Raw genomic sequence first — 25581 nt, 5'->3', positions numbered from 1 at the left:
TTCCCTGTTTTATTTGTTCGAATGAATGTTCTCTTAAGAATGCGTCCATTTTATTTCTAGATTCTGATCCAGGTCATGAGATGAACGCTAGCAATGTTTAACAAATGGGATAATACATTCAAGACTTTCTAGAAACTGGAATTTAATACTTGTATAAACTAAAACAAAAAAAAAAAAATTCTAGAGACCAGAATCAAGTAAATAAATGTTGTGGATTTGGCAATATAGATTGTTCCATTCCTAGGAAACAATCACATAAGGAGAAGAAAATTCACACTGGCATCATTCATCACGCATTCACTCCAAATCAACTAAGTTGGACATGAGAAACCACTGCATCCATGCACTGCATCTGTCCTTGAGGCTAAACCCAGCAAGAATTACCATAAGACTGAACTCTAGTGCTTGATAGCTTGCTTGGCATCAAACAATCAATTGGAGGGACAGTCCTAGTTCTCAGTGTTCCATATGCTTTCCAACAGAAAGAGCCACACAATTCGAAGTTATAACTTGGAAGTGGTGTTAGTTCTATGTTAGCCAGAGATAGACCGGTGCATGGCAAACTGTTACTGCAGGCAAAATGTAAAGGTTTTACTGTGTATGTTCCCCATATATTCACATAGTTTATGCCTGACACTGCCACAGCTGATGTATCATTACGGCATTTGCTTTTGTCACTAGCACAGTAAAATTGGTCGATCATGATTGGAATTTCAACTTCATAAACTCGAATGTTTGAGAATGTGATTCCTTGGACAGAACCGTAGCCTCCCTGCAGTGGAAAACTATAAGAAAAGGTCTAATCGGAGATGTAAGTTGGAGGAGTTTGAAATAGGTTCTAGTTACCTAGAGTAGAATATTGTGAGTGCTTGTGTAAATATACCCTTAATGGCATTTATGATTTGAATTAAGAGGAGGTAATCGATAGTGTAATACTGATGCAGTGTTTATAATTTATACCTGCCATGTCTTTATTCTGACACCAGTCAGTGTATTATGCAGTGTGACATCTCGGACGATGATATTTGAAACACAAGCTTTGGTTTTACCCGCTCCCAGTGCTCCAATGCTGATTCCATGTCCAGGTCCACATTTGAGCATCCAGTTTGTATGGATATGCAATCATCTCCTGCAGATTGCAGTCGTTTTTATCACCTTTTACATAACTACTCATGACACAGGTTCCTTTGGTCTGACTCCAAGTTGTACAACTAGGCATGTGGGCATTGAGAATTTTTAGATCTAGGATTTTCTATCTTAGTATCTGAGAGAAAAAGAGAGAGGTTTATATATGCTTCCATTTGTTTTAGTTGGTTGTTTTCCAAGTAAATTCTTATTCTTTTTTATATTCCCTGCTTGATTGTTTAATATCTTTTGTTCTTCATTTCAGCTTACAGCAAGTGAACAACTGCTGATAGTGTTTGTGAAATTACGATATAATTCTACTCCTATCTAGAATGAGTGATGTTAGGAATACTATAAATTTTACCATATTCATTACCCATCATCACTATTAAGTTTTATGTAATAAAATTAATAGGAGCTATAGCATTTTCCATTTAGAATTTTAGAGTTACATACCACATGCAAGATTAGCTCTGTAAATGGTTACATCTTGGGAGTTTTGTAGGTGAATTCCATCTGTATTGGGGCTATCAGCTGGGGCTGAAATACGTATGTCGAAAACCTGAACACCTATGCAATTGTCAAATTTGAGGTGGGTTCTAGCACTGTTTTGTATCGTTATGCCGCTTACTGTCACAGCTTTACTTCCATAAAACCTCAATGCCTGTTTACCATAATAGCATCATACATATACAAAAGCCCTTTTAGAGTACAGCATTGCTAGAACATCGTAAATAGTAGAGCACAAGTTAAGGTTGCTACCGTTGGTTTGGTGCTTGGCATTCTTCCATAGTCATTCCACCAGTCTGAGCCTTGTCCATCTATAACACCTTTTCCTAAAATTGTAATTCCTTTAAGATTTTTGAATTGCAGCCATTGTAAGAGACCTGAACCCCAAGGTTGAGAGCTTGTAGGGGCTATAATTTTGCCATCCAACTGCATTATATTTGACTAGTAAGTACTGACTCATATATTTAACAATAAGAATTTACACATTTTAGCATAACGGTTTCTAGTTTAGGGCCCACGCAATGTGCAAGACTGTACTATTTTTTGTGTCAATGTTTTTATTTTTATTTTTGTACAATAAAAAGTTTAGTGTTTCTTCCAACTACGCAACAAAATCATCAACATAAGTGCTTACTTTGTGTGGCATTGTTTTGTTATATTAACTATTTTGAGTGCTTGTATGAAAATGTGGGGCGCAAATGATTTATGGGCTAGGCCCCTCTACCCAGGGAGAGTCCAAAGGCCCAGGCCGAGGAGGATTATGGCCCAAGTTCAACGAAATAGCCTTTGGGTACCGCCGAGGGTAGTTCAGTCCTCGGCAGACCCACAGTACCTCCAAAGGGAAGGGTAAAAACGGTATAGGACTGGAACATGGAAGAAAGATCTAAAATATCCAGGGAAAGCTGCTGTTATTGCCATTTAATGTTCTGAACCCGACAGAGCCGCATTCTTTGGCTTTTACAACCATCCCCAACGACTTTGGGTATGGGCTGATGGGACAAGTATCAGTCTTGGAAAAGTTGACCCTATACGTGGACGAAGGACAATGAACGCAAGGAGATATAAAAGGAAAGATAAGTAAACTAGAGAAGGGGCTGGGAAAAATGGCCAGAAACCAGAGCCTCCCAGCCCACCTCTAGGAAAAGGACTCCAGGGGTGTAGGAAGACTGAAACTGGTACGAACACCGTGAAAAACCCACCGCCTATCAACCAAAGCCTAGCCTTCCAAACCCACGCTCTACAAATGATATTGTTAGGGGCCTTTTCACATGCGAACCCGACACTGTTACGGTCCGCCACGAATCGCGTCCTTACAATTGGCGCCGTCTGTGGGAAAGGCTTGTGTGTTGGTATAGGAAGTGGGTCGATAGAGCTTCTTCGTTATATCTAACCGTCGATTATAGAGTTCTAGTATAAAGTTCTGTTAGGGACTATGTTTCTTGATTAGGGACTTGGTTGGGGAGCCAACTCCCTTAAAGCCAAGGTCCCCTGTAAAGAGTAAACTAGGTACCTTGTAACGTTAACCGTATGGATAAACTCTAGGGGCTTGGCCGAGGAGCTAACTCCCCTAAAGCCAAGATCCCACACAATGAGAAAACTAGGTTTTGGACAGAACCAAGGCATTGCATGGTCCACGGACCCAAGTCTCAGGGGAAACCAACTACCTGGATGTGGAAAACTAGGTTTTGGACAGAACCAAGGCATTGCATGGTCCTCGGACCCAAGCCTCAGGGGAAACCAATTACCTGGATGTGGAAAACTAGGTTTTGGACAGAACCAAGGCATTGCATGGTCCTCGGACCCAAGCCTCAGGGGAAACCAACTACCCTGGATGTGGAAACTAGGTTTTGGACAGAACCAAGGCATTGCATGGTCCACGGACCCAAGCCTCAGGGGAAACCAATTACCTGGATGTGGAAAACTAGGTTTTGGACAGAACCAAGGCATTGCATGGTCCACGGACCCAAGCCTCAGGGGAAACCAACTACCTGGATGTGGAAAACTAGGTTTTGGACAGAACCAAGGCATTGCATGGTCCACGGACCCAAGCCTCAGGGGAAACCAACTACCTGGATGTGGAAAACTAGGTTTTGGACAGAACCAAGGCATTGCATGGTCTTCGGACCCAAGCCTCAGGGGAAACCAACTACCTGGATGTGGAAAACTAGGTTTTGGACAAGAACCCAAGGCATTGCATGGTCCTCGGACCCAGCCTCAGGGGAAACCAACTACCTGGATGAGGAAAACTAGGTTTTGGACAGACCAAGGCGTTGCATAATCCTCGGACCAAGCCTAGGGGAAACCAACTACCTGGATGTGGAAAACTAGGTTTTGGACAGAACCAAGGCATTGCATGGTCCTCGGACCCAAGCCTCAGGGGAAACCAACTACCTGGATGTAATGAAAACTAGGTTTTGGACAGAACCAAGGCATTGCAAAGTCCTCGGACTCAAGCCTGTGGGGAAACCAACTACTTGGATGAGGAACCAACTATTTAAAGAAAAAACTATGGCCCGTAAACCTCGAAGTCCCTCCGAAGAGAACTCCGCGTTAGCAGACGGGTTAATACCTTGATGGCGCGGATTCCTCGGTCTACCCTCGGATCCCCAGTATCAAAGGGGTTGATGCGATACGGCGCAACATATTACCCCAAAAGCACAACCAAAGTCCCTCGCTACTTAGCTACCCTTTCAGACGAATTATTTAGAGATTATCGTTCTCGGACATTGGTCTAGCATACATCGCGTAGTACTCAGCGCTTATCTCGGTTAGTTCCAAGAATTTAATTTATTGAAAGTTACCATTGTTATACTTGATAATATTTGTGAGTTTAAATTAGTAGGAACCCGTGTTAAAGCATTTTTTCTGCCTGGAATATCCTTAAGGGCAAGCTTGCATTTAATATTCATGCATAAAGTAGTTGTTACGGAGAAGAAAGATATGTATGGAGAAATAGACACATATTTTATTAAGATAAAGGAACAGTACAGTGTACAATAAAAAGCTGAAACAAGCTTACACTGAAGCTGACTACATAAGTAAAGGAAAATACAAGCGAGTGGAGAGAAGGCCGTGGGGACAGCTCAGAGGAGAGGTTGGCTACTGCGCCAAGTTATTGTCTAAGGAAACCATTCCTCGACACCTCTGCATGCCCATAACTCAGGCAGCCAAAGAACCTGACCTCAGGCTAACACCATCTACAGAAAAGGTGCTAGGAGCTTGAGGTTGGGAAGCCCCCACAAAAATTTGCCTGCCACAAAGTAGACAGTGCTGATGGTGGAAATTCCTTCTTCGGACATACCAAAAATCTGGCATGACCAGAACCTGCTTCGGATTTTGATTGAAAGGAGGGGAGACACCCTCCCCCCTCCGTAGAAGTGTAAATTTCTCTTTAAATTTATGCTTTCTTGGCCCGTGCATCACTCCTTCGAGTCTCGGGAGGACACGGCGCCTCCGTGGTGGAGAAAGTTCTTTTTCCCTAACCCTCGCCTCAAACATGATTTCCTAAAGGAGGAAGCTGAAGGATTTGTGCGTAGGAAAAGTAATTTTCTCTCCTGTTTTATATCAAAAGATAAAATAGTAGCATTTAATTCACGCAGCGTCCCAAGGAACGCTACAGACAAAATGTCTCTGGCTCGATTTCCAACGTCGTCTGCAACCCTGAAGTTAGAGGAGTCTCGAGAAGGCGCACCTCGAATACTGGGACGCCCAAAAAGTATCGCGTGGCCTGAGAATACGGAAATACCCCCTAATTTTGGGCCCAGTCAACTCACGGCCCAGGCCCGATTTAGCACAAGGGCCCAGGGACAGAACCAAGGCTTTGTATGGTCCTCGGACTCAAGCCTATGGGGAAGCCAAGCACGAAAAATTATAAAAATTACAAGTTTTTGGACAGAACCAAGGCCTTGTATGGTCCTCGGACTCAAGCCTATGGGGAAACCAAGCACGAAAAATTATAAAAATTACAAGTTTTTGGACAGAACCAAGGCCTTGTATGGTCCTCGGACTCAAGCCTATGGGGAAACCAAGCACGAAGAATTATAAAAATTACAAGTTTTTGGACAGAACCAAGGCCTTGTATGGTCCTCGGACCCAAGCCAATGGAAAAACCAAACACTTGGACAAGAAAAGGTTTGAATCTCATAAGAAGAGTTACTTGATAAAAATGCCAGGTCACTTCATCCACGGCTTAAACACCATAAAGGGTTAAGGCCAATAAAGGTGTAAGGAAAAGGGTGGAACGCCCCAGCGCTTAGTCATATAAGAAGACCGCTCATTTGGTGGGTGCCATATCTTCAAATGGCTATTCCTTACCTGACATCAAGCCTTCGTTTTTCACCTCGGCTAGCATGGGGTAAGTATTACTCTTCATTGATCGGCCTTATTAGGCCAAGAATTTCTATTAAAGTTATGGCGATATCAATTTATTATCGAGTATTTTGGTTTTAGTCGTCATTGATTTAGATATTATATCATTGTGCCGAGCAGTGCTTGCAAATTTATGAAAACATAAAGACATAATATGCGAAACAAGGTAGACAACAATCTTTATTGATATGAAAAATTGCTACAACATACAAAAAGGGGCTCAAACGAGCCTATACAAAATGTAAACTGCCTAAGCAACCATTACATCTGTAGTACAGAAAGGTAAACTGTCAAGCGTCTTTTAAACTCGTCTTCAAAGTTTCTCCAATCTCTGCCTCATTGCTGCTCATACTGAGAGAGGGACTCACTTTAAAAAAGAAAATGAATGAAGAAGAAGGAAATAGTAAGGAAGAAATCAATGACGAAGATGAGGGGGATGAATAAAGAAGATGAAGGACATGAGTAAAGGAGGAGAAGAAGAGAGAGAGATGAAGAGACAAAGAGAGGAACAAAAGATAGAAAAGAAACAGCACCAGGGCGGAACTGGTGCTGGGAAGACAATAAGAAGAGGAAGGGGAAGGGCACCAAGGAGCAAAAGAGGGAGAAGCAGAAGCACTTAGCCCTTGCCTCCGCCCTGACTCCTAACACGCCGGTGCCATATTAGGTACGCTCGTGAGGAGCCGGATGGTAACGATCTTGGGTGTTCTCAACTCAGTCACGTCGAAAGTTTGACGTGACGAGTCCCTGCTTCGGATTTTGACTGAAAGAAGGATGAGGTTGATTTTGAGTCTTCGCCATCCTTGTCCCGATCGAGCCATGATAAGCTTTATCGGAACGTGGCGTTTTTGGGAGGGGTGAGACTTTTGCATCCCTTGTTGTTATGGTAAAGTATTTTACGATTAAGTGTATAAACCGGCGAGTAAACCGAATCTTAAGGGAGGCTAAGTATTCCAGAGTCGCAGGAGGATGAAAAGGGATTTTTGGTAAAAACAATCACCTCCTCCTGTCCTACTTATACAGAGGGCGGAGCGGGGGGCATTTAATAAATTCAGATCTCCAAAGGAATTAGCAAACCCAAACACGCCGGTTCCGCTTCTCCACCCCATCAAAATAAACCGTCGAATTAAAGTAGTCTCGTAAATAGTGATTATTCAAAGCGCGTTTTGAATACCCCAAGCGATAAGAATGCATTAAGCGCGAAATTAAAAACTGTCTCACAGACCGGTGCACCTCTTGGGCATATGAAGCGCCGCCAGCATGTTCAATAGGCCGAATGGATTGGGCCGTAGGAAGAAGTTTGGCATCACCAAAACCCCCCTGTCCAGCCCAGAGGTTGGACAGCCGGGTTTTGAGGGGCTAATGTGGGGCGCAAATGATTTATGGGCCAGGCCCCTCTACCCAGGGAGAGTCCAAAGGCCCAGGCCGAGGAGGATTATGGCCCAAGTTCAACGAAATAGCCTTTGGGTACCGCCGAGGGTAGTTCAGTCCTCGGCAGACCCACAGTACCTCCAAAGGGAAGGGTAAAAGCGGTATAGGACTGGAACATGGAAGAAAGATCTAAAATATCCAGGGAAAGCTGCTGTTATTGCCATTTAATGTTCTGAACCCGACAGAGCCGCATTCTTTGGCTTTTACAACCATCCCCAACGACTTTGAGTATGGACTGATGGGACAAGTATCAATCTTGGAAAGTTTAACCCTACGCGTGGACGAAGGACAGTGGACGCGAGCTAGTATAAAAGGAAGAGTAAGTAATCTATAGAGGGGGTTGGGAAAAATGGCCAGAAACCAGAGCCTCCCAGCCCACCTCCAGGAGAAAGACTCCAGGGGTGTAGGAAAGCTTAAGTTCATACGAACACCGCGAAAAACCCACCGCCTATCGAACAGGGCCTAGCCTTTCAAACCCACGCTCTACAAATGATATTGTTAGGGGCCTTTTCACGTGCGAACCCGACACTGTTACGGTCCGTCACGAATCGCGTCCTTACAGTTATTATTATCTAATGTCAACGTGAATAGATCTGACAATTTTATTTTGTTAAGTTTATATAAAACTTTTATTTTATGTTATTTCATTATCTATATATTTATCATTGTTTTTATAAAAAAAAATTTAAACTAAATAACAAAACTCAATTCACATGTTGTATTAATTATTAACTCATACAATCACACCTGTCCATACATAAATAATACACTAAATATTTACTTAACCCATAATCACTAATTTTATAACAAAAAGTTAGTATGACCATGGTTTTAAAATTAATCACTAATTTTATAACAAAAAGTTAGTATGACCATGGTTTTAAAATTCGGACTGAACCGGCCGGTTGAAGCGGGTTAACCATGAACCATTAACATGTCCGGTTTTTCAAACTAACAAAACCGGCGATCTTCATTTTTCTGTTACCTCTTGGACCGCGGTCAAATCGCCCGGTTTTCAAAATCAGACACGGGTTTGACGGTCTTCAAAGCCAAGATCTCTCACATTAGATCTGCTGAGAAAAAAGAACAGAATAAGAGAAGAGATCCACCGGATCTATTTGCTTAGTTAAGAAAGAGTGAGAGGCAGCGGAGAAAGAGAGGAGCGGGGGAGAGACACAGAGGATTTGTTTTGCACTTCTACTAGACTACTAGGCTTCAGTTCTGTTTTTTTGGGAACCACTGAAGAGAGTGACTGAGAAATAAGCGAGAGAAGGAAACGAAGCGTACTCTGTAGGCAAATCTGAAAATGAAAAGAAAAGTAAAGAGGGGTTTGATAATATTGATGGCTTGGGAAACGTGAGTGGTGTTGGATATTTTGAATTACTTATTATAAACTTAAAAGCAATGTCTCATGAGATCTCATGACTCTTTGAGTTTTTTTTTTTTTTTTTAATCTTGAGTTCTTTTAGTTAAATTTTTTAAGTTATATTAATTTATTATATTTTAGATATAATTTGTTAAAATATTTTAAATAGTAAGAGGATATCTACAAAATCTATGAAATAAATTATAACAAATATCATCTTTATCTTGAATTAAGATATATTTGAACTTACGTAAATATTAATTTAGTCAAATTACATAATTTTACATATTTAAAATATATTTTTGTATTAAATAATTATTAAATTAATTATGACATCATCACAGTTCGACCTTAAAAATATTGAACCTCTCTCTACTTCGGTTCTTTAAACGGTATGTGTTTCAAAACCATAATTATAACATTATAAAAATATACACACATGTAACAAATCCTCTATATTTCATAATGTTTAAATTATATAAAATTATGATATATTTATACTATATATGCACTCATTTACACACTTCACAATTCACACAAATAACATTATAACAAAAATAATTATAATAACACACATATTGGACAGACACACACACAAAATATAAATTGATAATAAAAAGAGAGACACTCACAACTTATAAACACTCACTTTTTACTCTTAAATTCAGGGATATAGAGATAGCCATATATATATATATATATATCGAGAGAGAGAGAGAGAGAGAGAGAGAGAGAGAGAGAGAGATCTATGGTGTATGTTGTTGTTTGATTTTGGAATGGACTGATTTGTGTTGTTATTTGGCTTTGGGTTAGGTTGATATGTGATTAGGGTTTGCAATAATATTTTTAATGGAAAATTAAACTAATAAAAAATATTAGGGCCCATTTGGTAAGAGTATTTAAATATAGTTTTTTATTTTGCAATCCATAAAATAGTGGGTCACACTCTTGAATTTATTGTTTGGTTAATATTTTCTAAGTACAGTTTTCAAAAAATTATATCATATTTTCCTGATTTAGAATAGGATTTTGAAAAGTACTAAGGGGCATTTTCAGGATACAGAAAATGTTTTTAATGATATAATTGTAAATAAATTGAAAACAATAACCTCACATATTTGTCCAAACTCTTTTATATCTTAAATTAAGGAAATTATCTTTATCACAAAAAAGAATTCTCGCACTTCAAATTTGAAACTTATCATAATAATAATAATTGTGAGGGGTAAAGGACTAGTAGGCCCATGTCAATGTCTATATTAGGCCGAAGGCCCAGCCCAAGGGAAAAATCCCTCCTCGGTCGCGGGGAAGAAAAGCCCCTCCTCGGCACAATGTAGCCGAGGATAGAGGGGGTAACCTGCCACCAGTAGTGGCATTCCCTATCATCCCACGAAGCGGGAAAAGTACTAAAACAGAAAATGATAACGAAAGTGTTTAAAAGGAAAGGCTGTCATTATTGTATTCAATGCCTTGTATTTGACACGGCCATACTTCTCTGTCATTACAACTACTCCCAACAACTGGAGGAAGGGGCTGATGGGACAAGTACTTACCCTAGGGACCCCATTCAAGAAAAAGAAAACTACTATAAAAAGAGAGTAAAGAGAGACAGAGAGGGTGGGGTGGAGACCCCCCAACACACTGAAGGCATAAAAAAAGACTCTCTAGACTGTGACGAGGATCAATCCTCTCTGATGAAGCCAGTCCATCCCAACCTGATCGTACAGAGCACCATGATGACCGTTGTTCATATGCTAAAGCCTAGCTCTTTGGCCCATTCTCTACAAATTCATTGTACAGGGCTTACAGGTCCAAGGTCTCATTCATTTTGAGCTTGGCCTGAAAAACGTGACCCTACAATTGACGCCGTTTGTGGGAAAAACTTGTGCGTTGGGGAATATGACTGTTAGTCAAGGTCAAGCTCCTATCAATAAGAATCCCTTGAAATGACCATTTTGGCAGTGGTGCGAGCTGCGCAAAAGCCCCCCATCACTTCCAGGAACACACCGCCATTGTCATAGCTCAGCCTCCGTTTTTGGGTCACGCTTCGAAGTGCTCACTACGAGGGGAGGATCGCTAGACAGCGCAGTTCTAGGGGCTTCGGACGTCAGATATACGCCCCCATGCACTTGTCAAGGGGCTAACTCTCAAGACCCCTAACATTTCGGTTCGTTGAATTCCCTACGGACAAGGAAACCGAGGGCTAAACCGGAATCTTTTGAAGTGCTAGACAGAACCAATGTATTGCATGGTCTTCAGACTCAAACCTATGGGGAAACTAGACACTCCAAAGGCCTAAGTGCTAGACAGAACTAAGGTCTTGCATGGTTTTCGGACTCAAACTTATGGGGAAACTAGACACTCCAACAGCCAAGTGCTAGACAGAACCAAGGTCTTGCATGGTCCTCGGACTCAAACCTATGAGGAAACTAGACACTCCAACAACCAAGTGCTAAACAAAACCAATGTCTTGCATGGTCCTCGAACTCAAACTTATGGGGAAACTAGACACTCTAACAACCAAGTGCTAGACAGAACCAAGGTCTTGCATGGTCCTCGGACTCAAACTTATTGGGAAACTAGACACTCCAAAGACCTAAGTGCTAGACAAAACCAAAGACTTGCATGGTCCTCGGACTCAAACCTATAGGGAAACTAGACAATCCAACAGCCAAGTGTTAGACAGAACCAAGGTCTTGCATGGTCCTCGGACTCAAAGCTATAAGGAAACTAGACACTCCAACAGCCAAGTGCTAAACAAAACCAAAGTTTTACATGATCCTCGAACTCAAACCTATAGGGAAACTAGACACTCCAACAGCCAAGTGCTAGACAGAACCAAGGTCTTACATGGTTCTCGAACTCAAACCTATGTGGAAACTAGACACTCTAAAAGCCAAGTGTTAGACAAAACCAAGGTCTTGCATGGTCCTCGGACTCAAACCTATGGGGAAATTAGACTCTCCAACAATCAAGTGCTAGACAGAACCAAGATCTTGCATGGTTCTCGGACTTAAACCTATGGGAAAACTAGACACTCTAAGAGCCTCAGTGCTAGACATAACCAAGTTCTCGCATGGTCCTTAGACTAAAACCTACGGGAAACTAGCAACTTCAAGAAAAGCCTAAGTCTTAGGCGGAATGGAGGTCTTGTATGGTCCTCGGCCCCCCGGCCTTATGGAAGCTAACACACAATGATGCCTTTCTGAGTGTTTAGACCAGGTACAGTCATGCCTTGGTCCTCGGACCAAACACCTTAAACAAGTTAAAGCTACGAGTATCATAGGGAATGCGAAAAAGAACCCTAGTATCCAGCGACTTCCTCAGGCAGTTTATTTTAGATTACACGTCCTTAGGCAGTCACCCCGTTCGCAATACAGAACGTACAGCTGTTATCTCGGATAGTCTTATATAGTCAACCTGTGTAAAGTTGGCATTGTTGTGCCCGTGAGTTTCGATAAGTTCAAAGTAATAACTCTTTACCGACAAGGGCATCAGTTCTAAGTACGGTTCGAAAGAAACGACACCAACACATCCATTCACAAAATAATTATTGCAGAAAAGAAAGGATGCATAAAATGCGATAAAATCATCTTTTATTAGATAAAGAGATAGTACAATATACATTAAAGGGCTTAGACAAGCCTATATCATAAGCTAACTATAAAAAAAAAGGAGGAATACACGGGGACGATAGATTCTTCAATTTTGCTCTAGCAGCGAGTCTGGACGGCACTAGCGATGGAAGAGAAGAAGAAGCAAAGGCACCTGGTCCACAACCTTGCTCTAGCAGCAACTAGGCAAGTCTGGATGGCACCAATGATGGAAGAGAAGAAGAAGCAGAAGCATCTAATCCACAACCTTGCTCTAGCAACGATTAGGCAAGTCTGGATGGCACCAGTGATGGAAGAGAGGAAGAAGTGGGGATGTCAAATCCCCATACCTGCTCTAGCAGCAATCGAGCAAGTATCGTTCTAGCAGCAATCGAGCAAGCACGGATGGTACTGGCGATGGGAAGTCCAAGCCCTCACGTGCATAGCACACGACATCGGATGGAGGTCCCAGTGTTGTCGCACCGAAAATCTGATGCGACCTCCACCTACTTCGGATTTTGGCTGAAGGAAGAAGAGGCTCCTTTCTTGCCTTATCAAGGAGAAGAAATGTCTTCAGCCTTTGTCTCCCTTACCCTGACCGGGCCATTCTAAATCTCGAAGATACCTAAGGCTTCTAAAGAGGGTGTGGTTCTTCACCCTCACCCTAGCCTTGTCCATTTCACCTCCTAAGGCTTAGTCACACTGGTAATGGGGACTTTGGGAACAATTGGAGAGTTAGGAACTTGAAAAGCTCAAAGGGTTTGCAAATAAAGGGGAATGACCTCCCACCATGTTTCTTATATAGGAGGCAAACCTGGTGACAATCAATTCACCCAAATCTCCAAAAAGGAACTGCAAGCGAAATAAATCTCGTTTAATTTCCAAAGTGGTCTTTAACCGTTGAGTTTATGTCGCCTCGTGGAGGGACCCTCATTAAAGCATGCCTCGTATACCAAAGCGATAGGGACGTAGTAAGGATAAATTAAGAGAATGTCTCGCAGCCAGGAACGTACCTTAGGAAAACTAAAAGGCTCTGGCCTTTAGTGGAGGGCCTGACGGGGCAAACCGAGATAGAGGCCCGATATCACCAAAACCCTCCTCTTCACCCGAGGAGTCGGACAGCAGGATTTTGAGGGGTTATTGTGGGGGGTAAAAGACCAGTAGGCCCATGTCGATGTCTATATCAGGCCGAAGGCTCAGCCTAAGGGAAAAATCCCTCCTCGGTCGCGGGGAAGAAAAGCCCCTCCTTGGCCATGTGGAGAGCCCTCCTCGGCACAATGTAGCCGAGGATGGAGGGGGTAACCTGCCACCGGTAGTGGCATTCCCTATCATCCCACGAAGCGGGAAAAGTACTAAAGCAGAAAAGGACAATGAAAGTGTTTAAAAGGAAAGGTTGCCATTATTGCATTCAATGTCTTGTGCTTGACACAGCCATACTTCTCTGTCCTTACAACCACTCCCAACAACTGGAAGAAGGGGCTGATGGGATAAGTACCTAACCTAGGGACCCCATTTAGGAAAAAGAAAACTACTATAAAAAGGGAGTAAAGAGAGACAGAGAGGGCGGGGAAGAGACCCCCCAACACACCGAAGGCATCAAAAAAGACTCTCCAGACCGTGACGAGGATCAATCCTCTCTGATGAAGCCAGTCCGTCCCAACCCGATCGTACAGAGCACCATGATGACCGTTGTTCATACGCTAAAGCCTAACTCTTTGACCCATTCTCTACAAATTCATTGTACAGGGCTCACAGGTCCAAGGTCTCATTCATTTTGGACTTAGGCTGAAAAACGTGACCCTACAATAATAATAAGCTCTATTCCCTTATTATTATCCACAAAGAAAAGTAATATACAGATTATGCACAGTACTTTTTGTAAATTTTTTTTTGAAATCTTAAAAATAGAAATTGTCTCCCAAACAATTATTTTTTGTTTTTAGTATTTTAAAAGTGGGAGCCAAACACATAAAATATACTGAGAAATTATTATCTAAAAACTAATTTCAAGTTAATTTTTTTGAAAAAAAAAATTATACTATTTTGAAAACAAAAACAAAAATCCTCCTACCAATCAGACCCTTATATATATAATTCTTTTCTTTTTTTCAAGTCAGGGTCTAACCATCTAAGTAGCTCTCTAATGCCTTCTCTAATCTCCTTTCCTTTTTCCACCCTTCATTTCTCTGCCTTTCAAGCAATTAAGGTGAAAAAGAGAGAGACAAAATGGTAGAGAAAAAATGAAAAATAATGGAAGATGACTGATATGCTTTCCATTTTTTTTTTTATCATATATATATATATATAAATATATATTATCATACAAGTCGATAATTACGGGTCTTCATTAATGAAACCCGACATCCAAATTGATTAAATCGGTCTTTCTTTATGCCAACTCATTGTTGATCGTGTTTTGTTAACATTTGCTCATATTGGATCAGATCGACTTGGTTCATGCAGGTTTATTTGAATCCGGGTCTACTTAGACAATCCTAAATATAGCTGCTTTTTATTTATTTATTTTATTTTATTTTTTATTTTTAGAAACAAATACACACACAAGGAAGATGGAAAGATGTTTTAACACAAGAGCATACCACTACTCTACTTAAAAGTCATTGTAACTTTTAAGGGAAGGCGTGGCTACACACAACAAACTCTCTTAAGCAATGTAAGACAATTACTCTTAAATATAACAAGAACATTAATAATATTAAAAAAGTGGAATAAATAGCATACTCAACCATAGAGGAAAGCCATTTTATTTTTAAAAAATAATAACAACAAAGTTCAGCTACAGAATTAGTTGTAACTTAAGGTTACAATCTTACTCAATATTATTAACATTACTACATATTTTTAAAATCTAACAATTGAATTGTATATTTTTTATGCTCTTAATACACTTGTCAAATTTTGTGCCAATCGGATATTATTTACTATATGATCTATAAAATTATAGTTTATGTATAATTTTAAATTACAAAAACTTACAATTTAAATAATTTCTTGATGACATAGCTATTAATCTTTAATTTTCAAGAAATTTTGCAAGCGTATAGGATATAAGGTGAAAATTTAATTCGATGGTAGATTTGTCAAAATTCACCTCCAATGAAAAGATATTGAGTAAAGTTGTAACCTTAAGCTATAATCAATTTTGTAACTAAATTTTGTCCATAATTAAGTATGTTGTTGTATAAATAGTGGAAAATCATTTTATTTTGTAACTAAACTTTATCTATGGCTGAGTATACTATTTAACCATCAATGGCGACTCCAGGAATTTTCTTTTCAGTGTGGTAATTAAAAAAAATTAATAAAAATAAGACTTGAATATATTAACATCACACCAAAAAAAAAAAAAAATGCACAAATACATAAAGTTTTAAAATTTCCTTCACAAGTTTTTATATTTTGAAATCGTTCTATGATATGATAGTTTCACTATCAACGTTATCAACCACATCTTTTTCAATGTACACAATTAAGCAATTATTAAACTACTGATCTCTCATTCAATTACCAACATATTGCTGTAGGGAATTTAACCAAAATCCCAACCTGTGAGAAACAAAAAATAGAGAAAACACACGCCAAAGAAAAAAAAATCACACGCACAAAACAATATTTACATGGTTCGGCAATTTGCCTACGTCCACGGAGTTGCAGGGATTTCATTATTATCAGGGTAGAATACATAGTACAAAATTGCAGCTACAATACCTTTTTCTCTCACCCTCAAGAATACGGCAACCACAACCTACAATCTTAAAAAACCCAAATCACAGCAAAGTCGGTTTATATGAAATGGGCCCAAAAAATTTTTCCCGGGGGCATTGCCCCCGGACCCCCAAAGGCTTGTCCATGAGCGCTCCAGCCTGGGTCTATCGGCCCAAACTTCCACTCCATGAACTAAGCCTCAATAAATCTCTCATTAAAAATTATGCAATATTATTCAGGTCAGGTCAAAGTCATCAAACCAGATCAAACAAAAAACTAGGCTCCATAAAGCCCAACAATTGCCTAAATAAGTAACAATATAAACAAATGTGTTATCTTTTTGAAAAAATGTATCACATAAATCCAACAAATTCAGCTAATGACTAAAGCAAGCATTAATAGACTAGCAATTTGAAAAAGTGTGCATTTTTTTATTTTAAAATATTCAATTTAAAAAATCACAATTAAGCATTTGATTTGGGCTTTTAAGCTAATTTGTTTGTTTGGGCAAATTTTGAAAAATACTACACCCACAACATTTGAAGAACATGTATATAACAAAGCGTAAGTGGTAAGTTTTTATTAGTTTTAATTTGAATATACTACTGAAATTATTTTTTTGTCCATTAGTAATAACCTACTACTTAGGATTTGTTACGAAAGTATTGCGAAAATGTTGGAAACATAGCATTTCTTACAATTTTTTAGAGAGGTAGAATTTAATTTTTAATGGGCTCAAATTGTTATTTACAGTATTCAAGGTTTTTTTAGGGTAGTCAAGTTTTTTTTTTTTTTTTAGGGTGGTCAATGATCCATATTAATTTTAAATTCAATTTTTTTAAGGTATATTAAAATAATTCAGGTCAAGATAGTCATGTGATTACTTTGAACCACAGTTGATGCCGCCCCTATTAACAAATACAATACATGTACTCTAAGAGTTGGTGCAATGATTCCTAAGATATCATGAGATCTATTAGATTAAGAGTGCTTTTGGGATGTGCTGAAATGATAGCTTAATTAACTTTAAGCTTTTAAATTTTAAGTATTATTAATGAGTTTCACTGCACTGTTTATCATCCATGCAGTTGGAAAAAAAATTCAGCTTACATTTGAAAGATTGCATTGCCTATTGTGTTGATGGTCCCACATTTGGTTATAAAAAAATACATATGTAAAGCTCCTTGTGCAGTTATGTGACAACGTTTTTTTTTTTTTTTTTTTTTTTTTTTTTTAAGCTGGCCCAATATTCACTTAAAGTCCTTTTGGATACAACTTATTTTTGCTGAAATTGAAAACTGAAAACACTGTAACAAAATAATTTTTAAATGTGTGAATAGTACCGTGAGACCCATTTTTAATTTTTTTTTTCTGAATAAAGTAGCTGTGGATCTCGTGCATGAACAGTAAATTTTGTCTCTAAAAGTTGGAAACGCGTGAAAAAAAAAAAAAAAAAAAAAAGAAGCAAAACGCAAGCACAAACGCAACATAATTTCTATCCAAACACTCATTTAATACATGTGTTTGGCAATAGTGAGAGCTGGGTTTAACACGTTTTAGCCCTTTTAATTTTTTTTTCTATACTACTTTTAGAAAAAAAAAAAAATGTTAATTTTTATTTTTTTAACAATATTTTCAACAAAAAATTTAAATAAGTTATTCTTAAACCGACAATAAATAACTAAATTTACTATTTCATACTAGTTTAAATTTTTGAGATAATCATTAATTTAACACGCTATCAGAGTAAAAAGAGGTCTAAGGAAAACCCAATTTCCACTTGATCTCCCATTTAAAAAAAATTTCTTGTGTTAAGCATCATTTAATAAATGCAAGTTAAGCCCACATGTGAAGGTATAATATTAAATTAAATAATTAAATTTAACATTTTTTAATTGCTTAAGTTTTTAGACCAATTAATAATTTATCACCAATAGAGTAATATCAAAACTTTTAATATCAATAATTTCTTTCCTATAATTTAGTGGGGAACATGAGAGTCAAAAAAGTGAGGCGATGCTAGTTGCCCATAAGATTCTCCAATAGGACCAACACCTAGTTCTTGGCTATATGACAGGAATTACAAATAGCTAAGGAAAAGACATATTTGCTTCACGTGACATCAATTGTTCCGCGACGTCGTGGAGTAATAGTCTGTCTGTCTTTTTTTATTTTTTTATTTTTATGAATAAGTATATTTTGTCTTGCATTGATGATTGATGTATGGTGTTACCAACAATCCACGCAATTTCATGACGGGTGGTGTCTGTGGGCGACAATATCACAACATCACAATAACACATGTAGCGCTCCTTTCATTTTTCTTTCCCAACTTCCGAGTCCCAAACCCAATGATGTGATGAAAGGAGGAAGACCGTCAGAATTTTAAGTGTTTGGTTATGTCCATAAAAATATTTTTTTAATAACATTTTCTCAATTTTCAAATAAATATATAATATGATTTTTTAATATATAATATAAACACGAAAGAAACCAAACAAAATAAAAACACTCATCAAATCCAGTTAAACTGCAGATTTAGAGGTTTGGGTAGAAGAATTACCCGAGGACGTGGATGGTGTTTTCCAGTCGGATCTTCCTTGAGTTTGGTTTTTGTTTTTTTGCTTGGTAGTTCGTTTTTTTCTTTAATAAAATTTCGCTTACCTTTTTCTCAAAAAAAAAAATTGAGAGAGAGGGCAAAACAGGTCAGACCTGACCCGTTTGACCTGTAACCTGATTGACCCGTTTAAAAATGACCCGTTTTGACCCGTGACCTGTTTTGACCCGTGACCCAATTGACCCAACCCGAACCCGACCCGCTCGTTTTGCCATGGCTACCAACGTTGAGTAGATTGAGATTGAGGTGTAATTTTTATAAAATATTTACTTATTCTTTTTTACTTAATATGTTATGTACTCCATTATAGTTTGTCATTTTTTACTTGCCACATTCATTTTCTCTTCCTACTTTAAATAAATTGAAGATTATACCAAGATTAGTTTCTAGAAAGCTAGAACAAGAGTTGCACCAAATTTGGGTATCAATTCAAGTGTTTAGTGGTAATTGGTAACAATATCACTAGTGAGAATCTAATCACAATTAAGGAACTCATAAACGATTGACAGATTGCATTTATTTCCAAAAAAAAAAAAAAAAATTGTTTGAAAAATACGGGTCAACTCAACCTGACTCACGACCCGACTCAACCCGCGACCCGTTTGACCCGCAACCCGATTGACCCGTTTTGACCCACGACCCGTTTGACCTGCAAACCCGACCCGACCTGCCTCGCCTGTTTTGCCACGTTTAGAGAGAGCGCAAATTGGTGATAGGTGACACGGCCACAAACGGTAGTTGAATAGATTTTGGATAGCTATTTTTACGGTCAATGAAAATGATTTTCTGTTTGACTGAGAGAGAGCGCAAATTGGTGATGGGTGACACGGCCACAAACGGTAGTTGAATAGATTTTGGATGGCTATTTTTACGGTCAATGAAAATGATTTTCTGTTTGACTGAGTTTTCCGACCAACCCAAACACTCCTCATGGAGTAAAATATTTTTCGTATTCTTTTTACACTTGAAACAAACATAGCCTGAATAACAACCAAAGAGAAATACAATTCAGGTAATAAAAATTCATAGTAATTTCACAAAATACTAAAATTATCATGTCACATCATTAAAAAAAAAATTTTAATTGGAGATTGTAGTGGACCTATATGCTAATTGGTATGCTAATTTTTGAACGTTGTGAAATTGTTATGACTTTTTATTGTGTTCCTATTATTATTCAACAACCAAATCATGATCACAAATAATGTTCAAATATTGAGCAATGCATCCAACTCATTAGTTTGAAGAAATCAACTCAGTTCAACCCAACTCAATGTCTCAGATTGGATTTTCATGGTTTGGTGAGTTGGATAAAGTTGGAATTTTCTTTTGAGTTTAGGATTGTGTTGGGTCAGGTTAATAGTATTTCCAATTTATTTCACCTAGCCTAATCCACCCCCCCCCCCCACACACACACACACACATACACACACACATATATATATATATATATATATATAACTCTTATTTTTATTTTAAGTTAAAATAGATTGTAGTGTATTTTAAGAATTATTTTTTAAGAATTTGAAAACTGGGGATATAATTTAAGTATATTATGTGAATTGTAACAATTTATTTAAAAAATACTTTACACACTACATACCGACACAACCCAACTCTACACGTCATAGGTTAGGTTGGGTTGGGTTGAGTTGAAAAAAGCCTCTAACATAACTCAATCCAACCCATGCACACCCCTAGTCACACCAATAATATATATATATATATATATTAATTGGGCATGACACACAGTAGTTATTACAGATGCTTCCATTTTAGACTCAAATAAAGTGATAAAGGTTGTGTGAGGTGCTTTCATAGGAAGTCCTAGGAACATCGGGTTCAAATATAAGATTTTTGAAGCATAATTATATATATATATATATATATATATATGAGATGGGTTTAAGTTACACCTGATGTAACTCTAAAGAGTTACACATTTTTTTAAACTATTAGATTTAAGTAGATCTAATGGTAAAAAAAAGACACTCATTAATGCTGATATTCCGATTAAGATCTTATTTATTATCTTATATTTATGACATTCCATACCTATATCTAAAACCAAAAACTGGTATACATTCTCTCTACTCTCTCTTTCTCCTCCATTGCCCTTACGATTGTCGACCATGGATTTTTGGCTTACACTTCATTTTGTAGGGAAATGTTGTCCCTACATATGGTGTTATGAATGAACAAAACCCCACTTTCCTTTGTGACTTGCCAATTCACAACTAGTATGACACAATCGTGGCATGTTCAGCAAATGTAGTTAGGTAGAAAAGTTTTCAATCTTATGACTTCTTGAAATTCAATGATGATCTCAAATTTCCATCAATTTTTCTTGACCATTGTATCACCAGTTTTGTAGCATACAAAGTTATGTGCCTCATTTGAAGAGTAATCAAATGTTATGTTTAGCCATATACTTTTAATGTAACTCAAACAATCTCGTCACAAAAGAAACTCAAACTCAACCACACCTTAATCTCATCTAGTTAGATCTACTACATGAACTTCTTTGTTTCCATTTAGCTCTTTTAAAGGTTATATCTATACTCATGGTGGTCATAATAGAAGCTAAAGTCTAATTACAATTTTTCTTGAATTATTTCCCTATGACAGTGGAGGTGGAAGAGTGATGGAGGAGAAAGAGAGAGCAGTGAGAAACGTATACCTATTTTTGGGTTTATAAATAGGTATGGAATGCCATAAATAAGAGATAATAAATGATATTCTAATAAGAATATTAGCATTAATGAATGTTTTTTTTTTTTTTTTTTTTACCGTTCTCTCTCTCTCTCTCTCTCTCTCTCTATATATATATATATATATATAAAATTAAACTTAAATTCTAATATCTATTCAAACCCTCGATTAGAATATTTTCTAATATATAAAATATTTTTTGTAAATAGTAGAATATATAATACATATACAAACACAATCATACTAAATGCCTAATAATGGAATATATATCTAGTATAATTACCATAATTATTAAATTTCAATAGCCAACCATTTAGACATAGTAAGATTTGTCATGGATCCTCCAACTTAGTTAATAGAATCTCATGTGACAAAGGTCGATTATAAACAATGCATCTTTCTTATTTTTTTATTTATTTTTTATTAATGTATGGCGTCTGCTCCTGATGATGGCTCTTTATCATCAAACCAAGACACTAATTAGTTTTTGGTGTACGCGAGGATTGAACCCTAGATCTCTTATACAACCATCAGAGACTTACTAGTTGAGCTAACTGGAACCTATACATCTTTCTTATCTATCTATATATCTATATATCTATATATATATATATATCTAAAATTTGAAGCGTAGCATTGTTGCTATGCTCTTGTTAAGCCACCTTATCCTCCATGTCATTGCCACATCATTATTTTTTTCATATTTATTTTTTACTTTTAATTTTGTTGACATTATTAAATATATAAATACATTGGCTTTACAAATTCATCTTAGGCGGTTTTAACTTTACATATTTATCTATTTCAATTTTAATGTTGTAACTAAGTATTGTCTATACATATTCCTCTTAAATGGTTTTAACTTTACATATAATTTTGCCCCTTTATCTTCCTTTATTTTTTCTCTTACTATTCTCATCATTTTACTATAAACTAGTCGCTAACCCGTGCGATGCATGGATTAGTTGAACAAAAATTTTAAATTTGCTTAAAGTTATGATCACTTGAAAAATAAGTTACAATTTAAGAGGGAAAAAAAATATTAACACCAATAATGTTAGGCATGCCATGTCTATTATTAATGGCATCCTTTCTTTAATGAAAATTAAAGTCTCGATCATTTTTTTAATATAATATAATCCCTCCCATTGCTCAATTTGTTTCCAAAATCCTAGGTTTTTTCTTGCCATATAAAATGCAACCAAAAAAACCCAAAAATAAGAAAATACTTAATCTTCAATTCCATAACATGGTCAAAATCTGGTGAAACTGGCATTGTATAGAGCTTGAATTTCTCAGAGGCAAGGTCTAAAGCAAGAAACGACTCCTTATCTAGCACGCCAAAATTAGCAACTAAACAATGCACAACTCCATTCAAAGACGCCGACTCCCAATGACATATCTCCTTGTTTGGCCATTGTTCTTCAACTTTTTTCCAGCGCTGTGATTTAAGACTATATACCTTGATTTCTATAGGCAAGTCATTGTAATGAAAAAAGCGCAAGCCTTAACACCTTATAGTCATCGTTCTAATGATCGTGACAGAATGCAAATTGGAGAAACCAAAAGTCCATAACACCTTTAGGTTTGGAACTCCATAGACAGTAAGCAAATCTTCACGCCTAGAAATAACAACCCTAAATTTCCTCAAAAAAAAAAGAAAAGAAAAAAAGAAAAGAAAAGAAATAACAACCTTAACATCCACAATAGTCAGGGAAAACGATTATGAAGACTCCCCTCCTAGTATGGAGATTGACTCGGATGATGATTAAAGTTTTAGGCAAAGGTCTAGAACACCTCCCAGTGAATCTTTTTCCATATCCTCGCGCTTGGAGAGGGAGGAACGGAATCATAGGAAAAGAGCTAAAAGTCCAACTCCCAGGAGCATGGGGAATGATGCAATGAGTAGGGTTTTGCACCAAATCTCCTTGATTATCAAAACTCCAAGGTCCTCATTTCAAAACTTGGCTCAAGTCAAATTCAATTTGGAACTTGAACTGAAAAAGATTTGATCCAACTTCCACAATCTGTAACTTAGTATTCATCCCCCATGCTCTTTGTATTGTGTTCATGGTAGCCCTTTTATTGAAGACCTTGCACGTTAGAAACTTGCCAATGAGACTCAAGTTGCAGCTTTCAATCTCAGGCAATCTACCCTCTTCAGATATTGCGATAACTTCTTCCTCCACAGTCGTTAACTTCATATTCTCCAAGCCATCAATCACATTGTCCGCCATAAGGAAAAGAGTAAAAAAAGAAAAAAGAAAAAGAAAATTCACGCCTATAGAGTGAACCTAAAAGAGGGAGGGACTCGTTTGAAAAAAGCGAGAGAGAAGACTCCTACTAGAAGGAGAGTTACCAAATTGAACTAAGTTTCATCTGTTTTGCAATGTTAATTTCAAATCTGCCAATCAGTTTTAAAAAACCATCTAGTCCACAGAAGAATGATAACTAAAACAACACAAATCAACCAATAATAGCTTCAAATTTCACTACTTCGTAGGAAAAGCCAAGAGTTTAAATAATATTTTTGACATTCGAAGTTCAGGGTTGTTGACACCCCATTTTGCAACTCGTATTTAACCTTACATGGAGGGTAAAAGGGTAATTTCACATTGGACATATGCATCTTGATTTTGGTCATTAGATCCTTAATCTCATTTCACCAAAATAATCTTGATATTGTAACGATCAAATCGACTGGTCATAAGCCCTAATCAGACTATTAGATTGAAAGTTATTATCAAATCAAGTTTTAATGGCCGAGATGTATTATCACAAATTGAGTTAGACTATATGTGATTATGAACAATTAATTCAATTGGTTATAAGTATAATCAATATGAGAATGATGATGTGTCATAATTTGATTGGTTATGACTACATTTTATGGTAGGGTTGCACACACCTAATTAACTAGATAGTTAAACATTAATTATTTAATGAGTAATTTGTGCAATTATCTTTCAATTAGGATAAATTTGGAACCAATTAAGTCTGAAATGAGAGTGATTAGAGCCATTTAATGTTAATTGGGAGCTAATTTAGGACCTATTAATGTTAATTGTGCTGAAACCATTTTTCTAACAAATGACCTCTGCTCACTATTTCATCAATATCTCTCAAAATATTTTGAATCTGTGAATGAGGTTAATTTTCTCAAAAACTAGACATCCGAGGCTTCAATTTGAGCACAAGAATGAGACAATTCTGATCAGAATTGAGTCAGATATGATTTTTTGAAGTTGGCTCTACAGACTGTCACAGCAGCTACAGAAAAACCGAACTTTGCTTACTCCTCACTCTCATCAATCTCCACATTTAATGCACCAAATTTCCCCAAAGGCTAAAATGAAGTCCAGATTCATGATTCTTTGTCAACCCTCAATAAATGGCCTTCTATTTATATTTCCTCCACCACTACTATATAAACCTATCATCTCTTTCATTTCAAAGCACACAAAAAACCCCCTCTTTTCTCTTCTCTTGAGTTCTAGTGAAATTGAGTAGTCTTGTCATATCTTGGTCTTCCTGAGACTCAAGGTATTGAGTAAGACTCACTCTCTCTCTCCTAACTCTTCTTTTCCTCCACCTTTAGAACCTCCATCAAGAGTCCCCTCCTCTATCATATGGATCTTGCATGAAGGTATAATCCCCTTCCCTAACTATTTGTTTATGTTGTCATGATGAGAATTTAAGATTAAAACATGATAATTCTCTTGAATATGTTTGAATGTTCTTAATTGTTCTTATGTGTTTTTTACATGTTCTTGATTGTTCATCACATGTTTATGCATATCACTAGATTTAATCTTAAATCCACATAAAAAATATGAAAAACATGTTTGTTTAATAATTCTTTCAAAACCTTGAATCTAGGTTATCACCATCCACACCCATTCACTTGAATTTATTTTTCAATCCAAATGCAATGCTTAATAAATTGAATTAGAGTTTATCACATGTACACATATTAAATTCAACATGCAAATTGATTGATAACATATTGGATAATGTGATATGAATGTTGGCCACCATAATCTAGAAGACCAGTTTCACCGGGTAAGGTGGGTGCCTAACACCTTCCCACCTTGTAACATAGCCTCCAAAGTTAGATCAAGGGTTAGTAGATCAAA

At 37.4% G+C, this 25581-nt stretch overlaps 1 pseudogene; it reads right to left on the bottom strand.

Annotated features, from left to right (window-relative positions):
• Window positions 1–317: 317 nt before the first annotated feature.
• On the bottom strand, window positions 318–23682 carry LOC115970938 (annotated as a pseudogene).
• Between the last annotated feature and the right edge of the window lie 1899 nt (window positions 23683–25581).

This window comes from Quercus lobata, chromosome 2 (assembly GCF_001633185.2).
Source record: "Quercus lobata isolate SW786 chromosome 2, ValleyOak3.0 Primary Assembly, whole genome shotgun sequence".
NCBI lineage: Eukaryota > Viridiplantae > Streptophyta > Magnoliopsida > Fagales > Fagaceae > Quercus > Quercus lobata.
Note: the sequence above shows the minus strand (reverse complement) of the source record. Positions and strands in the feature narration are given on the sequence as shown.